At 40.6% G+C, this 13,826-nt stretch overlaps 1 pseudogene; it reads right to left on the bottom strand.

Moving 5' to 3' along the window:
• Window positions 1-2,651: 2,651 nt before the first annotated feature.
• On the bottom strand, window positions 2,652-13,562 carry LOC121492387 (annotated as a pseudogene).
• Window positions 13,563-13,826: the final 264 nt, after the last annotated feature.

Genomic DNA, 13,826 nt, shown 5'->3' with positions numbered 1-13,826 from the left:
TCATGTGCTCTCTCTAAAATAAATAAATGAATCTTAAAAAAAAAAAAAAAAAAAGAGTCGGACACTTAACCAACTGAGCCACCCAGAAAACTTGAAAGCTCTTTCTATATTAAGGATAAAAAGCCTTTTTTGGGTATAATAAAGATTCACGTCTTAACTTGGCCTTTTAGTTTTACAGTATGATGTTTTTGACACCTTAAGTTTTAAAAATTATTTATTTATTTATTTATTTATTTTTAAAAATATTTTATTTATTTATTCATGAGAGACACACACAGAGAGAGAGGGAGGCAGAGACACAGGCAGAGGGAGAAGCAGGCCCCATGCAGGGAGCCCGATGTGAGACTGGATCCCGGGTCTCCAGGACCACACTCTGGGGCTGAAGGCGGTGCTAAGCCGCTGAGCCACCTGGGCTGCCCAAATTTTTAAATTTAATGTACTTAGATCTATCTCTCTTCTCCTTTAGCCTTCTATTTCAGTGATAATACTAATAATACTAATACTAAAAGATACTACCTATCCCAAGTACATAACTATCCACAAATATTTTTTTCTAGTAAGTTTTTTTTTTTTTTTTTTTTTTTATTTATGATAGGCACACAGTGAGAGAGAGAGAGAGGCAGAGACACAGGCAGAGGGAGAAGCAGGCTCCATGCACCGGGAGCCCGACGTGGGATTCGATCCCGGGTCTCCAGGATCGCGCCCTGGGCCAAAGGCAGGCGCCAAACCGCTGCGCCACCCAGGGATCCCTCTAGTAAGTTTTTAGATCGAATGTTACTGACTTAAGTTAATGGACTACATCAGATGAGCAAAAATCACTTTGTCAATCTCATTGCTCCTTGATCCTCCCCCATAATTTAGGGGTTAAAAAAGCAAACCACACCTTATTTAAATAAATCAATAAGCAAGTAAACAACACAGACATCATATATAGAAGATCAAAAAAAAAAGTCATATCTCGAGAATGAGGGTGGAAAAGTTAATGTTCCAGAGATGAAAATTACTCTTAGAGGAAAAAATCAACTCCCACTTTTCTGGGATTCGGACCTGGGAATCAGTACCAGTAGTGAATCTGCTGAATTAATCTTGACCATAGTGCCTGAGGGCCAAGAGAAAAAGTGACAAATCTCTACAGAACCCTGACCCCAGGGCACATGCAGATTTATTGATTAATGTCAGTACCTCTCTAATTCTATTTGGAAGAATCTCTATTTGGAAGCTGAGATTATTTTTTTTAATTTATTTATTAGTCACACACACACACACACACACACAGAGAGAGAGAGAGAGAGAGAGGCAGAGACACAGGCAGAGGGAGAAGCAGGCTCCATGCACTGGGAGCCCGATGTGGGATTCGATCCCGGGTCTCCAGGATCGCGCCCTGGGCCAAAGGCAGGCGCTAAACCACTGCGCCACCCAGGGATCCCAGAAGCTGAGATTATTAAACTGAAGTCTAGCACACTTTCTTTTGCCTATTTTAAACATGAGTTGATAAAGATAGAGATGTAGAGAACAGTTTAATGTTGCTTCATGCCTGGAAAAAAGTAGCACATATATTATGTTAAATAATTTCTAAGTTGTATTTCAATATTGATGATTTGATGACCTCATTCCTCCACCATAGAGCTGCAGTAGAGGCAGAAGATATAAACCTGCAAGAAATATAGGGACTTGCCTAACATGTGACACTCATAAGTAGTCAGAAAAATTAAAATAATAATATTAAAATAATTCAAGATTTCCTACCTCCCTAATCCCAGATGTGAAATGCTTTAGGAGAATGGAGTTATGTTTACATATATTTTCTTTCTTTTTTCTTCAGACAAAAAAAAAAAATCACATCTATTTCAAGAGTTCAAAGTGCAAATACAGCAAGTCAGTTCACAATGTTTCAAGATACAGTTTTAAGTATAATGAAAACTTGATATACAAAAATGAAAGGGTAAATAGCAGAAATAAAGCTCAATTTAAAAAAAAAATTCAAGTAACCCTAAAACATTTAGACTAAAATATCCCATTTATGACAATTCAGAAACGCCTTAATTTATAGATACCAGTAGCACATTGCCATCTGAAAGGGTTTCTCAAAGAAGGAGAATCACCCCAAACCTGTAAGCTCAGGACCAAAGTGGAAGTTCTTGGGGCAGGTTATTCCGGATTTGGCCGCCTCACTCTCACTGTCGATCCATACGGTTTGACCCATGATACTTGGATGTTTAGGCAAATTCTAGAAAATGTTTAAAGTTCAATATGAGACCAACACCCCGCTAAGAGATACTGAAATGGCCACTATATATTTACAAGATTTTAAAGACCATCTTAGCTTCAGGCCTCTGGTGTTACAGGGGAAAGACAGACTGATACTTCTTCCATTACTTAGAACCTTTCTGTAAGGTTAGCAACACGGCCTTTACAACCTCCTCACGAAAATCATACTTCGTTATAGATTTACTTATTTCTACACATACAGAACTTTTATGTAAAGTAGAAAAAGTTCCCGCTAGGAAGAGGAAGATAATTAAAGGTTATTAATGTTCTTTGTATCACTTAGCAGCCAAGACACATGTTTATTTCTGCTCCGCAGAAGCAAGGTTAGCTATTCGCTTCAATTCAGGAAGGTGTGTGCTTTCAGGATGGTAGAGATGAGATATTTATTGCATCTTTTTCTCAATCTTCTTCATCTTTTCATTATAGGCAGTGAATTGAGAGTCTGTTCTGAAAATTCTATCCCACCATGTAAATGTGGAAGCATAGTTTCCGATGAAGTTCATGTGGTGGAAATCATGATGCCGAGAACCAGCATAGAAAAGGATCAGATTTAGGGGATCCCTGGGTGGCTCAGCGGTTTAGCGCCTGCCTTTGGCCCAGGGCGCGATCCGGGATCGAGTCCCACGTCGGGCTCCCGGGATGGAGCCTGCTTCTCCCTCCTCCTGTGTCTCTGCCTCTCTCTCTCTCTCTCTCTCTCTCTCTCTCTCATGAATAAATAAATCTTAAAAAAAAAAAAAAAAAGAAAGGGAACAGATTTAAAGGGTTCAGGGGACTGTCATAGCCACTATGGACATTAATAGTTTCTATCAACCGAATGGTCACCCATGCCCAAAAGAGAATGACATGATCACACAAACGCATGATTCCAATGAAAAATCCAGTTCCAAGAATCAGAGTTTCCAAAGGATGTGCATATTCAGCTTCCATTCCAAATGGAGCCTGAAACTCATGATGAACTTTACGAATATATTTATATATTCTTTTGTGATGCAAGAGCCTATGCAGGAAATAGTGCCAGGTATCCTCAATCACCGCACAGCCAAAGCATCTTGCCAAAAGCATATACCATCTTGGCATTCTTTCCCAATCATAAGGTATATTAAAATACTCTGTAAAATAATAAGTTCCACAGATCAAAGGAAGCTGGATACAAAAGTGACTAAAGAGAAGTACTTTAAAGCATTTCCATTGGTTTTCCCATGTTTCTGGTTTATCCTTTTGAATTTTGTACTTTTTCATAAAAGGTATAAATTGAAACAAAAATCCAGGTAAACAGAACAAGAAATAAAGAACTTCGTGAGCTATCAAGGATCCCCATGTTGCAATCTGGAACTTTGTATAATTATTCAACATAGAGTTCCAAGCATTTTTAAATGGTTCTTGTAGAGGGTTCTCAGGTAAAGTGAATCTACATACTCCACAGCCAAGGATGCTGAACTGAAGATGCTGATACTTTCATTTGGTGCCATTTTTCAAATCTCTGCAGAAAGCCTTAGAATTCTGGCCAAGCGGCAGGAACCATATATTTTCTTTCATCTTTTGTTATATTCCATTATTTCACCTGAGGATTCAGACCCTACAAGAAAATCAGAAATAAAGAGTGCAAATCTTTCAAAGAATTTTTGAAATAAAATATCTGAAAAAAAAAAAGAAATAAAATATCTGGTGTAATGACTTTATTTGCATTTTAGGCACAGTGGAGCAGGCTAAGAACCCTAATGTTTATTACCTGTCAGAAGAATTTTACCCAGACATCATTCTGATATATTTTTTAAAAGATTTTATTTATTTATTTGACAGAGAGAGAGAGAGAGAGAGAGAGAGAGGGAGAGAGAGCACAAGCAGGAGGAGTGGCAGAGGGAGATGGAGAAGCAGATTCCCTGCCGAGCAGAGACCCTGATGTGGGGCTCAATCCCAGGACCCTGAGATCATGACCTGAGCCGAAGGCAGATGCTTAATTAACTGAGCCACCCAGGTGCCCCCTGATATTTTTTAAGTCAGAAAACTTCCAAATATCTAAAATATTTAATTTCTAAAAACTTCATTTTACTCAGATTTTCAAGAATATACCTATCATGCAACATAAGATAGAGCTGTGTTTTTTTAGATCATAGAAAAAAAGGATTTTAAAAGATTTAACAAAATTGTTGGACTCTGGCAGCCCAGGTGGCTCAGCGGTTTAGCGCTGCCTTCAGCCCAGGGCCTGATTCTGGAGACCCGGGATCGAGTCCCACGTTGGGTTCCCTGCATGGAGCCTGCTTCTCCCTCTGCCTGTGTCTCTGCCTCTCTCTCCTCTTTGTGTTTTTCATGAATAAATGAATAAAATCTTTAAAAAAATTGTTGGACTCTATGCCACAAACATTATGTTGTTTCTCTGTTAAGAATTTTTTTTTCTAGTTTTAGAATTTCTGCCTTCAGAATAAAAGCCACACTTCTAAGACATTCTACTACTTCTCTAGGGACTTTTCTCCTTTTTTCTTCATGTGCATGCAGCTATGTGTGTGTGAAGCATTTTCACTTCCACTTTTCCCTATATTTTGTAAGCTGGGATATTTTTTTAAAGTCTAATTGTTGCAAAAAATGTTGATGAACCAAGATGTCTCCTGAAAAAATGATTAATCCAAAAAACAAGATTTAGCAATTTCAAATCATTTTTGGATACTCCCTCTACTCACAATGACATCAATACTATATGTTTTCATTTTTTATTTTTTATTTTTTTTATCTTTTTTTAAAATTTTTATTTATTTATGATAGTCACACACACAGAGAGAGAGGCAGAGACATAGGCAGAGGGAGAAGCAAGCCCCATGCACCGGGAGCCCGACATGGGATTCGATCCTGGCTCTCCAGGATCGCGCCCTGGGCCAAAGGCAGGCGCTAAACCACTGCGCCACCCAGGGATCCCTGTTTTCATTTTTTAAAGGTTGAATTCAGGAGCTTAGAAATTCCTTGTCTTCTCTCAGTCATATTACCTTAACTTTAAAAAAAACTTTTTTTTTAATTTTTATTTATTTATGATAGTCACAGAGAGATAGAGAGGGAGGCAGAGACACAGGCAGAGGGAGAAGCAGGCTCCATGCACCGGGAGCCCGACGCGGGACTCGATCCCGGGTCTCCAGGATCACGCCCTGGGCCAAAGGCAGGCGCCAAACCGCTGCGCCACCCAGGGATCCCCTACCTTAACTTTTAGAACTGGGTCCTTTCATTCTTCTGGTTGACTAATAGATAATTAACCTTAATGTTGACAATTACATTCACTATGCTGACATAAGTGGCTTCTATAATTTTTGAATACCAGATGAGGTTTCCTGGATGAAATTTCAATTTGGCAGTTGGATTGAGCACTTTTTTTTTTTTTTTTTTTTTAAAGATTTATCTATTTGAGGGATCCCTGGGTGGCGCAGTGGTTTGGCGCTTGCCTTTGGCCCAGGGTGCGATCCTGGAGACCAGGGATCGAATCCCACATCGGGCTCCCGGTGCATGGAGCCTGTTTCTCCCTCTGCCTATGTCTCTGCCTCTCTCTCTGTCTCTCTGTGACTATCATAAATAAATAAAAATTAAAAAAAAAAAGATTTATCTATTTGAGAGAGAGATAGAAAGCATGAGTAGGGGAAGGGGCAGCAGAAGCTTTCAAAAAAAGTTCCATGGGACTATCAACAGGTTTCTAAAACGTGCTTGATTTCTTCTTAAATTTTTATTTAATTTAAGTAATCGCTATCCCCAATATGGGGCTCAAACTCACAACCCCAAGATCAAGAGTTGTGTGCTCTTCCAGCTGAGCCTGCCGGGTGCCCCTATAAAGATGCTTTATAAAGCATTTGTTACAAATGTGCTCTTCCGGTTCTTACCTGATGTGCTATTTAAGGAGAAAGGTCAGAATAAATTGAAATTGTTCCTTTACACACATACATCTCTGAAAGTAAATAGCAATTGCCAGATGCTGGGCAGGGTCAGGGGAGAAATAGAAGGTGACTGTTAATGGATATGTGGTTTCTTCTTACAATAATGAAAATGTTCTGGAATTGGATAGTAGTGATGATTGCACATGGTGAATATACTAAAAAGCACTGAATAATAAACTAAAAGAGGGCAGGTTATAGTATGTGGATTGTATCTCAATTAAAAAAAAAACAGGGGAACCTGGGTGACTCAGTCAGTTAAACATCTGCCTTTGGCTCAGGTCAGGATCCAGGGATCCTGGGATCAAGCCCCCTCGGACCCTGCTTCTCCCTCTCATCCCGGCTAGTGCTCTTTCTCACTCTCTCTGTTGCTATCTCTGACTCTCTCTCTCCTAAATCAATAAATAAAATCTTTTAAAAAGAGAATGAAGTGACTTTGGGGAATTTCTTTCTTAAGAGTTTACACACAGTTTTAAAGAAGATGTTTCAAAATGTCACTGCATTCTTTTCTGAAAAGATATCTGCATGTTTGCATAAAGTAGGATGAGTAATGTATACAGATCCTGTGCCTTGTTTGGAAAACCTGCTGTCTCACCCTCTTGCTTTAAAGTTTCTAGGAGTGGTTTATCCCTTTGTTTAGGATCTAAGAATACTTGGGTAAGAACCATTGTCCAGTAAAGATTAATGGGGTTAAGTCCTGGGAGGCCTGGGCGGGGGCCTCAACCTCTGCTATACGAGTCCCAAGAAAGGAAGTATACAGCGATCAGGGAATAATTCTAGCTCCCAGGGCAAAAGGCCTGGAAATACCCCATGGAGACTCAGTCATAGGCCCTGGGCATGTCTATCCCTTTGGGACTGTTGCTCAGAAATAACTGGGCCCAAGAGTTCAAGAAACATGAAGCTTTCCAAATTAGGAGTGGGTGCGAATAATGTTTGGTCATTGTGTTCCACAGAGAATAAAATGGTGGGTCCAGGAGGCCCTTTGATTTGTGGCATTGAACTTTCCCTCTCAGTATGGTGAAAAGACTCAAAGCTCAGTCTGGTCTAGAAAGAGGAGCTGCCTAGATTTTGGTATGTATAGGTGGTATAAGTTTCTTTTCTGATCTCACTGCCTGAACCAACTTCTCATCTTTGCCTCTCCCAATCCTATTCATCCTTCAAGATTGGTCCTGGAGTTGCCTCCATCACCACTCTCTCTTCACCTGTAATAGGTAAAGATGGATATGGGTTCTGGGAATAGTCTCCAGTGGTCAGATGCTTACGCTGCAACTAGTCACTATGGCCGAGCCATCTTCTCTCTCTGCACTACTTTCCTCATACGTAATATGACAACAGTAACATAGTCTCTGAAGTTAGACTTCCTGAGTGTGAATCTAAGCTTTGCATTAACTATTGTGAACCTTGAATATTTTCCTAAATGTTTTTATTTTTTGGTTTTCCTTAAAAAATTATTTATTTATTTGGGAGAGAGAGAACACAAGCAGGAGGCTCAGAGAGAGAAAGAGAGAGACAATCTCAAGCAGACTCCCCACTGAGTGCAGACCCTGACGTGGGACTTAATCTTATGACCATAAGATCATGACCTGAACTGAAACAAGAGTTGGACACTGAACTGACTGAGTGACCCAGGGTCCCCAAGGTTTCTCATTCTCTAAAATGGGGATAAGAAGTACCCCTATTTCAAAGGGTTCAATAAGGTTTAAAATAATCCATGTACAGGGGCACCTGGGTGCCTCAGTGGTTGAGTGTCTGCTTTCAGCTCAGGTTGTGATCCCAGGGTTCTGGGATGGAGTTAGCTTCAGGATCCCTGCATGAAGCCTGCTTCTCTCTCTGCCTATGTCTCTGCCTCTCTCTGTGTGTCTCTCATGAATAAATAAATAAAATACTAAAAAAAATTCCTATACAGCATATAGAAGAAAATCTGAATATGGCAAAAGCTGAGATGTTTGTTATAATGATATTGTTACCATTTTCTTAGAGCTACTTATCCCACTGCAGATAAGTGGGTCTCCCAAAGCCCAGTTTCTATCATGGACGGTAAACCCATCTTACAACTGATTGGGTCAGTGGAAAATATTGGGCAGACTCAAGCTTGCTGGGCCAATCAGATTCCTCTACTTAAGAATTTTAGCAGGGGAGGGGCACCTGGATGGCTCAGTCAGTTAAGTGCAGGGCTCTTTTTTTTTTTTTTTTTTTTTAAAGATTTTATTTATTTATTCACGAGAGACACACACAGAGAGGCAGAGACATAGGCAGAGGGAGAAGCAGGCTCCCTGCAAGGAGCCTGATGCAGGACTCAATCCTGGACCCGGGATCACGGCCTAAGCTGAAAGTAGATGCTTAACTGCTGAGCCACCCAGGCATCCCTAAGTGCCAGACTCTTGATTTTGGCTCAGGTCATAATCTTAGGGTCCTAGGATCGAGCCCTGAGTCAGGTTCTGAATTTAGCAGGGAGTCTGCTTGAGTATCTTCTCTCTCTCTCTCTCTCTCCCTTTGCCCGTTCTCCCACTCTCTCTCGCTAAAATAAAGAAATAAATCTTTTTTTTTTTTTAAGAATTTTTAGCAGGGGCCAAAAGAGAATTTTAGAAGAGACATGCAGAGATAGACTTGGAAGCTGTGTTATGATAGGCCCATCCCTACTCATCACTATTTAAAAGTTATGATAGGGACACCTGGGTGGCTCAGTGGTTGAGGATCTGCCTTTGGTTCAGGTTGTGATCCGGGGTCCTGGGATCCAGTCCCACATCAGGATTCCTGTGAGGAGCCTGCTTCTCCCTCTGCCTATGTCTTTGCCTCTCTTTCTGTATCTCTTATGAATAAATAAATAAAATCTTTAAAAATAAGTTATGGCAGTTACTAGACTTTTACTACTAGATCTAATTATTTAATGTGTTAATAAAAATCCCATATATTATTGTATCACAATTTCTAAAAATTCCAATACTTATATTTCAATATGTTTTGTTTTCTTTATGATCCTATTTTATGCATTTAAAACATTATTCTGGAATTCTACAAAATACTTGACTGATACACCTCAAAAGTACCTGTTAAAGGTCGTGAAAAAAAGGGAATGCCCTAGGGGTGCCTAGGTTGGCTTTGTCAGAAGAGCATGTGACTCTTGACACTCAAGGTTGTGGGTTTGAGCCCCACATTGGGTGTAGAGATTACTAAAAAATAATAAATAAATAATAATAATAATAATAAACTAAAAAAAAAAAAAGAAAATATAGACACTGTTATAGACCAAAGGACACTGAGAAGATTTAATAGCTAAGTACAGTATGATACCTTGGATTAGATCCTGGAACAGAAAAAGGACATTAATGGAAAAAGGAGCTCAATCTGAATAAAGTCTGGAGTTTAGTTAATGATATACACTAATATTGATTTCTCGGTTTTGGCAAATGTACCTCAGTAATGTAAGATGATCAGATCAGAGGAAACCGAAGCTCAGTGAGGAGTATAAGGAAATTCTCTCTACTATTGCAGTAGACTGAATGTTTATGTCTCCCTCCTGCCCCAATCCATATGTTGAAATCTTAATGCCCCATGTGGTGGTATTAGGAAGTCCGTCCTTTGAGAGGTGATTTGCGCCTCCCATGAATGGGATAAGTGCTCCTATAGAAAGGGCCCCAGAGAGAACTCTCACCCCTTCTGCCACGTGAAGTTACAGTAAGAAGACAGCTGTCTATAAGGACAGATTCACTGGATACTGAATCTGCCAAAAGATACTTGGTCTTGGACTTCTCTCAGCCTCCAGAATTGTGAAACAAATTTCTGTTGTCTATAAGCCATCTAGTTTATGATATCTTGTTATAGTGGCCCAAATGGACTAAGATCCTATCTTTGCAAATGCTCTGTAAATCTAAAATTATTTCAAAATACAAAGTTTATTAAAAATGGGGGATGTGTGCCTGGGTGGTTCCATCAGTTAAGCTTCCGACTCTTGATTTCAGCTTAGGTGATGATCTCCGGGTTGTGAGATTGAGCCCTGAGTTGGACTCCGCATCTTTAAAAAGGGGGGCATGATTCTGAAAAGGGATTCAGGTATCCATGGCACAAAAAGATTAATGCCTGCCCTAGAGCCTCAGATGCTATTGAACAAGGGTAGGAAGATCACCAGGATCAAGTGAGAAGCTTCTGTGGGCCAGGCCCGGTGGTACATTCAGTCACATGGTACGTCCTGATAAATAAAGGTCTGGGAAGTGACAGTAACTCCAGGAATGGGCAGCGTCTCTGTACCGTGGGAGGGCACACAACCCAGCTAGCCATCTCCCATGTGAGTTCTGGCAGTGGAGTTATGGGCTTCCTGTCTATCAGGCAGGATTCTAATAGGAAACAGATGTCACACTCAAATTAAGAGATTCAAGGAGGGTTCACTTACAGAGGGAAAAAGTTCAAATGTGGTGGCAATGATGCAGGACCAAGGCAAGCAGAACCCAGGCCAGTATAAGCCCCAAAGAATTGAAATCTTGAGGGCAGGAAGTCCACCATTATAGTAGCATAGGAAGGAGTCTTTAATGGATCCTTAACAAATAGTTTTGTTTTTTTTTTTTCTCAACAAATAGTTTAAATTAAATTGCAGTAAAATGGAATGAAAAACCTGGGAAATTATTATATTATTATTATTATTATATATATTTATATATATATATTATATATATTATATATTATATATATATATTATATATATATTTATTATATATAAATTATTATATTATTATAAAGCAAGGCTGACCTTGAGCAGAAAAGTTAAAGAATAACTTCTTTGAGTGCCAAGACTTGAATTAGACAGAACTCATTTGAGTTCTAGCTACTCCCCTTCTTGATAAAATAGGACTTGCTACTATAAATATTAAAATATTGACTATAAATACATTCCTCAAGTTTATTCCCTGCTTTTCCCTCTCTGGCCTGAGCCTTAAAGCTTTCTGCCTCAGAGCAAGAGAGAGCAGTTACTTGCCCTTCATTGCAAGATACTTGGCTGGTGGAGTAGTTAGAACACAGAGCTCCCCTGACAGTGTAAACAAGAGATTCCTGCCGGCTCCTAAGTCCTTGCTGGGAGACTGGACTGGAAAGGGAGACAGTAGCTCCAGCCCACATCAGCCCTGCTGGGGGGTGGGAGGGGAGACAAAGCGAGAGAAGAGGAGGGCATAGATGCAAAGGTCTTGATTTCCTCTCTTCAGACTTTAGGTCTGGAGGGAAGAGGGGCATCAGACACACTGATGGACATGCTGGTAATAGGGAAACACTCTTGTTCTCTTTCTTTTCTTTCTTTCTTTCTTTCTTTCTTTCTTTCTTTCTTTCTTTCTTTCTTTCTTTCTTTCTTTCTTTCTTCTTTCTTTCTTTCTTTCTTTCTTTCTTTCTTTCTTTCTTTCTTTCTTTCTTTCTTCTTTCCTTTTTTTTCTTTCTTTCTTTCAAGTAGCCTGGGTGTGGGGCCTGAGCCCAATGCAGAGCTTGAACTCATAACCCCAAGATCAAGGTCTGATCAAGAGTCAGACACTTGGGGCACCTGGGTGGCTCAGTGGTTGAGCATCTGCCTTTGGCTCAGGTTGTGATCCTGGGGTCCTCTGATCGAGTCCTGTATCAGGCTCAAGATCCCATGGGGATCTTGCTTCTCCTTCTGCCTATGTCTCTGCCTCTCTTTCTGTATCTTCATGAATAAGTAAAACTTTTAAAAAAATAAAAGAGTTGGACACTTAACCAAATGAGCCCCCCAGGTGCTCCAAGCCACTCTTGTTATTGATCACTTTTAGGACTCTGAGCTGAGCTGTCTGGAGGGCTGCCCCAGTGCTAACCTGGCAGTTCAGTCTTACCAGGCAGAGGGAAGTCTTGAGATTTAGCTTTCCTTGAGATAGGGTTGAGGCCCAGAAGTTTCCCCAATCCTCAGCCCTCTCTCAAAGTCAGAAGCAGCTAAGTTGGGTGCCAGCAGGTCTTCCATGTCTAAGGCACCTAGCAGATACTGAGTAGGTTAGCTGCTGTAGAGATGTTCTGAGGACTTAGACGAAACTTTGAAATGGTCTATACAATGCCTTCTCCATGCCTAGAAATCGTAGAACAGAACAGACCCTACCCCTGGTCCCCTTTCTATCTCCATCCTTCCCCAGCCACCCAACCCCACCCCATCCCATCCCATCCTTGCCCCAGCTTGGATGATTTTGCTCTGAGCCTTCCCAGAAGCAGAGAGTTGGGCCAAACGACTTCTTGAGTTTTTTTTTTTTTCTGCTTTTTGACTCAGCAATGTATTGAATTATTCACTCTTTTATATCCTACAACCACATTTTTTAGTCACTCCTCTGACCTTGCTATTTACACAGTTTCCTTCGCCTTGCAGTTTCTAAAAAGGAAAGTCAGAACATGTGCATCCTCATTTTAAAGGCATATTGGCAGCATACCTTAAATTCTTACTTATCAAAGATAATTCTTTCTTGCATTTAACTGAACCTGTACCTTATATAAACTTGCTATGGGAAGGTCTCAGAAATTTAGGGGAAAACCACCATCATCTGCCACAGGATTCACCACAAGATGGAGATTGTAGTAGTTGTAAAGGTCTGGTCTGGGGCAGGAGGGTGGTGGCCTCGAGGAGGTGAAAGATGTTCAGTCTGGCTGGTGGATCCATGAGGGGCTGTGGAGAAGATAGTCATCAAATCCTCTTCTTTTTTTTGCCGCTGGCCACTCAAAGACACTACATTACCCAGATCCCATAGAAATAGGAGCAGCTGTGTGATTAAGTCAAATAGGATGCGAGTGAAAAAGATGTGCACAGGGCTGCCTTGAAAAACCTCTTTTATGATCAGATTAGTTTTCCTCCTGCTTCTGTGAGAGATTACCACAAATTTAGTTACTTAAAACAACACAGTTTTATTCTCTTAGTTCCAGTGGTCATGAATCTGAAATCAGTTCCACTGAGCTTAAAAGTCAGGGTGTTAGTGGAGCTGGTTCCTCCTGGAGGATCTAGTGGGGAATCCATTTCCTCACCTTTTTTTTTTTTTTTTTTTTTTTTTTTTTAGCTTCCGGAGGTTGCCTGCTTGCCCTGGCTCACGGCCCCTTCCTGACTCCAACATTTCTAATCTTCACATCTCCTCTTTCCTCCTTCCTCCTTCGACCTTCTTGCCTCCCTCTTATAAGGATTTTAGTGATTACATTTAGGGGCCCCCAAAGAATCCAGGATAATCTCCCCATCTTAAGACCCTTAATTTAATCACATCCATAAATTCCCTTTTGCAATATAAGATAACAGTCACAGTATCTAGAGATTAGGATGTGGACATCCTTGGGGACTCATATTCAGCCTACTGTGCTGATCCTGTACACTTTGTCTTTCCATACCTGCAGAGAACGATGAAGCCAAAAGAGATGGGAAAGTCCCCCATATCAGAAGGCCGGGTGGCTGATTGGGTGGAACACAGTTCCCTTGCTGACTACACTGGACTGTGAAAGAAAAATCTTTTGTTGTGGTTAGCCACTGTGGTTGACTGAATTATTGGCCCCAATGCTTTAACTCACCTCCCGCGGCCTTTCCAAAGTGGGTAGACTGTACTTCCTAGCCCTTTGACTTTGAGCTTGACAGTACGGCTTGCTTTGGCCAATAGCATGTGAGTGGAGGTGGCTGATGGCATGCTCGGGCCTTAAAGATCACTCATGCATCTA

This window comes from Vulpes lagopus, chromosome 6 (assembly GCF_018345385.1).
Source record: "Vulpes lagopus strain Blue_001 chromosome 6, ASM1834538v1, whole genome shotgun sequence".
NCBI lineage: Eukaryota > Metazoa > Chordata > Mammalia > Carnivora > Canidae > Vulpes > Vulpes lagopus.
This window is presented reverse-complemented; position numbering and strand designations above follow the sequence as displayed.